General features: G+C 37.4%; 1 long non-coding RNA gene across 1 annotated transcript in view; it reads right to left on the bottom strand.

The window, feature by feature from the left end:
- Positions 1 to 21: 21 nt before the first annotated feature.
- Positions 22 to 9,451, bottom strand: part of LOC135225666 (uncharacterized) — a 33,015-nt gene continuing 23,585 nt past the window's right edge. Inside the window, exons 2-3 of the long non-coding RNA XR_010317062.1 lie at positions 2,894 to 2,969; positions 22 to 617 (exon numbers count right to left, since the gene is read on the bottom strand). This is a non-coding gene — a long non-coding RNA (uncharacterized LOC135225666). The remainder of the gene's footprint in view (positions 618 to 2,893; positions 2,970 to 9,451) is intronic.

Below are 9,451 nucleotides of genomic sequence, written 5' to 3'. Positions count from 1 at the left end.
CGGGGTCCATTTGTTTTTAATATATAAATTTTTGCATTATTTTTTAACACTCAGTTGCCTGCTAGTTCAATATACAGTAATTCTTGGAGATTTTGTTGTGAGCACTTAGAAAGGAAGCCGAAACGACCAGGAGGTGCTCGAGAGGGGGCAGTCCATAGATTTCCCTTTCACTCTCCGGAGATTTACAGTAGTCTGATTTCTTCCATACGCTCCTCAGCCACCCGGGAAGGTTTCCTCACTGGTAACAATTTAACATGTAGTGAATTTTAGTGGGCAGTCGGTAGATTCTCTTAGTGTGCTTTCTAAAGCAGTTTTATAGTAGGATCCTCACTAAAAGCAATTCAACATCTGTAGTGATCAGGGGGCCGAAAAGACCAACAGGTACTCGAGTAGGCAGTCGATAGATTCTCCTAGTAGTCTGCTCTCTTCCATACACTCCTCATCCACCTGAAGAAGGTTCCTCACTAATAGCAATTCAACATCTGTAGTGATCAGGGGTCCAAAAAGACCAACAGGTACTCGAGTAGGCTGTCGATAGATTCTCCTAGTAGTCTGCTCTCTTCCATACTCCTTATCCACCTGAGAAGGTTCCTCACTAGTTAGTTGAAATCCAACATCTGAAATGACCAGAGGTAAAACTTTTCATGGGTCAGTCAGCATACTAGTATTGTGTACTGAAACAGTTGAACAGGCTTCAATATACTATTTAAATATATAATTCGTGATAGAAAAATTTAAGATATAATCTTTGATAAACTACAACCTCGCCTACAGGAAGATAGCAAAGGTTATTAAGTACACGTAGGCCTAGGATGAACTATATAACTATAAATTAAATGGAACTTGAGGTACCACTAATTAAACTTACGCGGGATAAGTCAGAGTAATGAGGTAGCTATTGAAACTAAAACTGAATCTACGAAGAAGGGTCTCCGAAAATAAACAGACCACGACGATGCTAGAGAGAGATTAAGATTGGTCGAAAACTTCACTTTCTCGATGTGTATTCGTCCACTTCACCAGACTTTTGCCTCCCTTGATATATTCGTGCTAGGAAGCTTTTACTAAATATGTCGTAACTACGACCAAATGATCATTCTCGAGTTAAGGGAATTAGATTGATTAGTTTTACATTTATTAATGTCAAATTTTAGGACGTTACAGCTTTGATAATCACACTGCAATTAAGAGTGGATCACCACCAAAAATCGACACTACACGAGAGAGAGAGAGAGAGAGAGAGAGAAATGCAGGTGGCTGACCATTCAAGTATACAAGGAAAGAGACCATTAATCTTTATACTGTTGTTTATTAGGCCTACGCTACCATCTCATTCTTCCCAGGGTAGAATATTAGTACCATAAATACTTAGAGGGGAATAAAAGATCTATTCTATTGTATTTGGCTTTACGCTATAGTCAAAAGGCTTTTAATTATTGCCACTATAAAGTCCAGAGTATTGGGTAAGGTTACGTGTATATTTTAGGTCTACATTGACTGAACAGAAAAATGATTAAGCGGGAAAGACGAGTAACTTGAATAAATTTCAGTTTTGTCTGTATTTCATTAACTCGATTAACCACAACTGCCTTTTTAATATTGGTTTATATCTTACTTATGGTTCCTTCCCTACTCTTATGACAGCCAAATTGTCTAACTCCGCAAATTCTAGTCCTATAGCCCTTTCTAAGGCGTTTTCAATTTCTCTTTATCAACGCTTCCCAGCATTGCATCTGGCAAGTATCCTACTTCCGTTTCCCACACACATCATATCCAACTGAATGCTTAACACAGACTAACACAAACATTCTTTAATATTCTGTCCAACTCAACAATCCACCTAGTCTCAGCCTCACTTTAAGTTCTTTCATCATTTGAAATATCCAGCACAAGTATTGATTAAACCCTTCTTGAATATCCGTGCTAATCAACTAGGCCTACATAATGGAAAACTAGTGTCCATGAAGTAGATCACATTGTGACAATGATAAAACCTCGATCTCCTATGGCTGTGGAGGCCCTAAGCATCAGCTACTAAGCAAATTATTAGGAGCACTATTCTGCCTTGAAAAGTTTTGTGAAACCGCCGACATTTTCATACCAAGCTGGTCGAGGCACCAAACAACCATTATGTATTAACACTAGAAAAGAGTAGGTTTGTTCTAACCGTAACAAAAAGCAAAAACGTGACGAGAGTCAAATAAGTGACAAAATAAATTTTAGATATACGAAAGGTAGCACTAGCGTTCCAGTCATACTGCCCACAACCAGATTAATCAAATGAGGTAGAGGGAGAAGCAGTTTAGGCAGACCCAAGAGAAGTGGAAAATTGAAGAGAGTTGATTTTATTACCAGAAGTTTAAGAAAAGGTTTCTGATGATAGATAATAAATGCATGGAGACTGAAATTGGAGAAGTCTGAAAAGAGTACACGCAAAGAAAAAGTGCCTGTAAATATCACATATAAATAGGCAATTTGACACAGCAGACGGGGCACCATGGTCGGAGAACAAGATGTACAAACGGCCATAGGATCTATCTAGGCAAAGATCGCCTTCTCAAGCAACAGGAAAAGAGAAGTTGGAATAGAATTAAATATAAAATTTAGGCCAAAGACCAAACGCTGGGAACGATGAGGTCATTCAGCGCTGAAAGCGATAAAAGTTTTATAAGTGTTACAGGAGGATGACCTTGCAGTTGTGCTATGCATTAATTCAACTATACACCAGTCACCTTAAGTCATTTTATATATATACACGCCATCGCCACGACTTGAACGACATCTACAAAGGCTAAAAGGGAGAAGGAAAACTCAGGAAACTGCAAGAAGTCTGTTATAAATACGACAGTGTCTACTATAGGACTAAATAAGCTCAGAGATTACGATCCCTTACTTGGGGTATGTTCTGTTGTTGGACGCCAGCATTCTTCTTGTCATCATCAAATCACTGGTTCTCAGGAAGGCCTTCACTGAAAGAGAATGGAGGTGTCTTGACACTTGCTTTCAACTTGCATCATGGCAAGACCAATGTTCTACAAACAACTATCATTAATTTGCTTATTACATGTATATATATATTATATATATATATATATATATATATATATATATATATATATATATATACAGTGGTACCTCATTTGTCGAATGTTTCATATGTCGAACTTTCCATTTTTCGAACAAAATTTTCGAGAAAATTTTGTATCGTTTGCCGAACAAATGCTCGTACTTCGAACAGATTGATTATTCTAGTTTATACTTGTATTCGACGGCCTACTGGGTCTTACAAGTTAAACTGTATTAATTTATTTTTCATTTACAATATATAGTTTAACGATAACAATATTCGACAAATACATTAAAGTATAAAAGCATTTAATATAAAATTTAGCTTTCAATATAACATTTAGCATAAAAGATGTATAAAATCGTACGTAACCATGGTGACGTCACGCCAGCTGACTTGAGACTGAACGAGGGAGCGTTGATATGTTGAGGAGAGGAGAAGAGAGAGTTAAAATATTACTGTATGTATTAAAAGCAATAACAATTCAAATAAAAAAGGGAATTTCTCAATAAATTTAACGCCGAGTGGATCGGTCTAGTTGAACAATATTAACAAAATAATAAAAGAAGAATAAAGCTCTTCACAGTAAAATTTAGCACAAATGATTTAACAAATTAGTCGTCATTGCGGTGATACACAGCCAACTTGAGGTAGAGGGAGTTAGCGTTTATATTTTTTAGGAATAATGAATGAATGATTTCAAGTTATCGTGCATCGTGGTATTGTTGAGGAGAGAAGAAGAGGCAGTAAAATCTTTACTATAATATGTACGTAAAAGCGGTACAAATTCACAAAAAAATATAATGTTATTTCACCAATAAATTGAACGTAATGATAAAATATGAAAACAATCAAATGCAATACAGAAAAAAGAAAGAAAGAAGAAAGAAAAAAAAAAAAAAAAAAAGTCTTAATTGAGCCAGTGCTCGGTGTGTCCGAGTGGGTCTAGTTGATGCAAAGGTCTAGAGAATATAGGTCTTGTCATGCGCAGCTTACACTGGGGTACAGGATTTAAACGGCTAGGTGCGTGACGTCACAATAACCGCAGTCAGGCCCCTTAACCTATAGCAATCCTGCCTTTACTTTTTTTTATTTTTCTAAATACTACTATGTTAAGAAGAATAATCATAAGAGATCATTAGAACATTTTCGCCAAATATCATTGAAAATTATAGAAAAACCTACTTTGGTTTCTTCTTTTTATCGTTATTAGGAGGAAAATAATAGTCAGAATTAAAACTATATCTTAATATTTTAAATAATCATGAGCGAGTTCTAAAGAACATTCTAAACAATAATATAAATATATGTCTAAATTCATTTAACAGATCTCCATAAAAACGCATTTTGCACAAATATAGCTATGTCGCTAACTTTTTCAATATATGCACCGCTTTTCTGGAAACTACTAATGTGTGTCTTCAAATTTCGAATTCTAAAAACTTTACAGCATGGAACAAAATATTTCGACTTCTTAAGTTATTTGGATGATTTTGTAAACTGCTAATTATATCCGCTAATTTAATTATCGCTCCTTTTAAGGCTGTTAAAACATTTTCCTCCATGGTGAGAATCAAACATCCTATCATACATTTCAAATGATCAAGAAACACCAGGTTTCATTAGTTTCCCTTCACTAAAGCTTATGGCACCAATCTTTGTGTCATCTTCCTTTGTTATTTTTGCTCCTAAATGTTCCAGTTGTGGAAACTTGCGAGCAATGAACCCGCCAACATTTGGCATCTTCCTATGTTTGTTCTTCAACTTCCTGGTCTTTGAAGTCATCACTTTGATCATCCCTATTAAATACTGGTAAGCAAAATAAAATTGCTGATATACTGGGTTCTTCCTGAAGGGAATTTCCTTCGTCTTCGAATGATGCGTCTTGCTTGTCAGAGACGTGGGAAAAATGAGGCAGATCAGATGTTACATGTTCACTGTTGCAGCTTTAAACGCTGCTCGAGCTTACAAGTGAGCTGTCTTTTCCTAAAAGGTGGGCTCTGAGACGATGTTTAAATGCAACTGGAGATGGGTGCTGATCGTACGCTCCCCATTTTGACTTTTGCAACAAAAAAAAAAGTGCCCCAACCCAACCTGATTTAGTCTGTAATTCAGAGTATACGTCATGCCAAGTTTTTATTTTGCCATTTTCAGCAAGTTAGACAAAGGATAGAGTATTGTACTTTTCTTCACTTTAATTTCTCTAGCGGTTCTATTCATGTCTTGAAAGATTTTGTTTTTCATTCACAGGTTTAGTCACGCAAGCATTTCTTTATGATTTTCTATCTGTTGGCAGTCGAGAATAAAACAAATCAAACTATCTATCAACAAGCCGAATGAAATGGCTTGTAATTTTCCAGCCCTTCTCTTCAAATATCCTTGGTTGTCGAAGTGATCAAAAGATTTATAAGTAGCTACTTTTGGACAGCAGTTGCGCGGCAAGTTTAACTTTCATTCGTTGCATATCTATAATAACATTGATATGTTTTTCAGAAAGTTTATATAAGCTGTCCAAAGATCACTTCATTCCTCTTTATTAACTCTCTTACTGGACCATTATGAGCGTATATACTACATACAGTTGCCTTAAAGTGTTCCTTTACCCCATCCCCTTATGTTTCATGAAAATGGTCTGGTAACACAGCAATGAAGCCTGTTTTGTCTTTTAAACGATGGATGTGAATGGTCGAGCTATTGGATGCCAAGGCTCATATTTTCTAATCACTACAGTAGACAATGTGTTAATGATATTAATGATATAAGAATAATAGTTTACATTACTAGTGAATTAAGTTGTTAAATATACAGAAAAATCGTATAATAACAGAATAATAAAAATAGCAATGGTGAAAATCATATTCAGTGCTTACTAACCGTAATCGTCAATCTTTGTTCCATTTAGGTGTGCTGCTGCTGCAGGCGTTGCCGGGATCATACTTTTGTTCTGGGAGATCATTATTTAGTGTCAATTTCATACCCTCACAATATTACTGTCTCTTTGTGGACGGCGACACAGCGATATTAGTGAGGGTGTGAAACAAGTTATTGAAGTCAAACTAAATGTTACAAATATCTCGTTCAATATTCAAAATTTCCCTCCACATGTGACCTAACAAAACATCAAGAAGAAATCATCAGTTGTATTTTCATTTTTATGAAAGTAAACTCCACGATGATCATTCGCAGAATAGTGAGGTTCATATGAGTTCATGATAACTATGGTGGTAGTTCGAGAATTCATCGGTTGTTAAAGACCCACTTGACAATGGAATTACAATGGAATTATCCGTGTAATGTAATAAATGCTTTGTAAGGTATTTCACTTTTAATGCTGAATATAAGTTAGCAATTTGACCTTGCAACCAGATGCCACCTTAAATGGGTAGATACATAAGAAATAAAAGCTGGAATGAATTGCTTTTGCTTTCAGTATTCGTCAGGTTTTGATTTTAGTGTTTTTACATTTAACTTGAATGGCTAAATTTCTCCCCTCATTTGAGCTGGGTCCTTGGTCATAATCATTGCTAAAAAAGTAAAACACCCAGCTTTTGTAATTATATAATTAGGAGTTTTCTTTATTACAATCGGCTGGTTTTCATAAAAGAATTTATAGCACCTATCTAAAACTATGTAGTAATACACAATCGTCATGTTCAGTTTTTTCACAACCATAATTTCATATTAGCCTTTGTTATAGGACTCAAGAAATACAGTGTGATTGAAGCTATATCTTTTTTTTTTTTTTTTTTTTTTTAAATTTCCATTCTTGTAAAATTCCTTACATTGAAAAAAGAAACAAAAAAACAAGATACCGAGTATAAATTGTTACTTGTGAGTACTAATATATATTTTACTAAAACTTAAGTACTTTCAGGCCCATTCTCAAGGAATATGGATAACACCTTACTAGAGAGAAAAATTAAAGCCTCCATCAATGTAGATCACTACTTACTGGAGGCAGCATTGAAGTCTCCAGGAATATAGATCACTACTTGCTGAAGGCAGCAATGAAGTCTCTAGGGATACTGGAGCCACCAGCGAAATTGAAGTCTCCAGGAACAGAGATAACTACTTACTGGAGGCAGCATTGAAGTCTCCAGGAATATAGATCACAACTTATTGGAGGCAGCATTGAAGTCTCGAGGAACAGAGATAACTACTTACTAAGAGGCAGCATTGAAGTCTCGAGGAACAGAGATAACTACTTACTAAGAGGCAGCATTGAAGTCTCCAGGAACACATAATTACTACTGGAGGCAGCATTGAAGTCTCCAGGTCACAGATAACTACTTATTAGAGGCAGTATTAAAGTCTCCAGGAACAGAGATAACTACTAGTGGCGGTAACATTGGATCTCCAGGAACACAGATAACTACTTAGTGAAGGCAGCATTGAAGTCTCCAGGTCACAGATAACTACTTAGTGGAGGAAGCATTGAAGTCTTCAGGAACAGAGATAACTACTTACTGAAGGCAGCATTGAAGTCCTCCAGGTCACAGATAACTACTTAGTGGAGGAAGCATTGAAGTCTCCAGGAACAGAGATAACTACTTACTGAAGGCAGTATTGAAGTCTCCAGGAACACAGATAACTACTTACTAGAGGCAGCATTGAAGTCTCCAGGTCACAGATAACCACTTATTAGAGACAGCATTGAAGTCTCAAGGAACACAGATAACTACTTACTAGAGGCAGCATTGAAGTCTCCAGGTCACAGATAACTACTTAGTGGAGACAGCATTGAAGTCTCCAGGAACACAGATAATTACTTAGTGGAGGCAGCATTGAAGTCTCCACAGGAACACAGATAACTACTTACAAGAGGCAGCATTGAAGTCTCCAGGAACACAGATAACTACTTATTGGAGGCAGCATTAGTCTCTCCAGGAACACAGATAACTACTTAGTGGAGGCAGCATTAGAGTCTCCAGGAACACAGATAACTACTTATTGGAGGCAGCATTAGTCTCTCCAGGAACACAGATAACTACTTACTAGAGGCAGCATTGAAGTCTCCAGGGATGTAGATAACTATTTACTGGATGCAGCATTGAAGTTTCCAGGTATATAGACAACTTCTTACTGGAGGCAGAATTGGAGTCTCCAGGACACAGTTAACTACTTTGTGGAGACAGCATTGAAGTCTCCGTGGATGTAGATAACTACTTACTGGAGGCAGCATTGGAGTCTCCAGGTCACAGATAACTACTTACTAGAGGCAGCATTGAAGTCTCCAGGGATATAGATAACTACTTACTGGTTGCAGCATTGGAGTCTCCAGGGATATAGATAACTACTTACTGGTTGCAGCATTGGAGTCTCCAGGGATATAAATAACTACTTACTGGATGCAGCATTGGAGTCTCCAGGGATATAGATAACTATTTACTGGATGCAGCATTGGAGTCTCCAGGGATATAGATAACTACTTACTGGTTGCAGCATTGGAGTCTCCAGGGATATAGATAACTACTTACTGGATGCAGCATTGGAGTCTCCAGGGATATAGATAACTATTTACTGGATGCAGCATTGGAGTCTCCAGGGATATAGATTACTACTTACTGGTTGCAGCATTGTAGTCTCCAGGGGGATATAAATAACTACTTACTGGATGCAGCATTGGAGTCTCCAGGTCAGATACTACTTAGTGGAGGCAGCATTGGAGTCTCCAGGGATATAACTACTTCTGGTTGCAGCATTGGAGTCTCCAGGGTATAGATAACTATTTACTGGATGCAGCATTGGAGGTCTCCCAGGGATCATAAATAACTGCTTACTGGAGGCCCAATTGGAGTTTCCAGGGCATCAGATAACTACTTATGGAGGCAGCATTGGAGTCTCCAGGGATATAGATAACTACTTACTTGACTAGGATGGCAGTATTGGAGTCTCCTTAGGAACATTGAGATAACTACTTAGTGGAGGCAGCATTGAAGTCTCCAGAATCACAGATAACTACTTAGTGGAGGCAGCATTGGAAGTCTCAGGAAAACATATGATAACTACCTTACTGGGGGCTGGGGCAGCATTGAAGTCTCCAGGGTCACAGAGAACTACTTACTGGAGGCAGCATTGGAGTCTCCAAGAACAGAGATAACTACTTAGTGGAGGCAGCATTAAAGTCTCCAGGTCACAGATTACTACTTAGTGGAGACAGCATTTAAGTCTCCAGGAACAAAGACAGATTAACTAATTAAAAATTAAGGAGGCAAGCATTGAAAGTCCTCCAGGTCAACAAGTCACTAACTTATGGAGGCAGCATGGAAATTCTCCAGGCACGAGATAATTAACTTACTGGAGGCAGCATTGGAGTCCTCAGGTTCACAGATTAACCTAACGTTGTGGAGGCACGTAATTGAAGTCTCCAGGTCCAGATAACTA

The sequence above is a fragment of the Macrobrachium nipponense genome, chromosome 13, assembly GCF_015104395.2.
Source record: "Macrobrachium nipponense isolate FS-2020 chromosome 13, ASM1510439v2, whole genome shotgun sequence".
Classification (NCBI taxonomy): domain Eukaryota; kingdom Metazoa; phylum Arthropoda; class Malacostraca; order Decapoda; family Palaemonidae; genus Macrobrachium; species Macrobrachium nipponense.
Note: the sequence above shows the minus strand (reverse complement) of the source record. Positions and strands in the feature narration are given on the sequence as shown.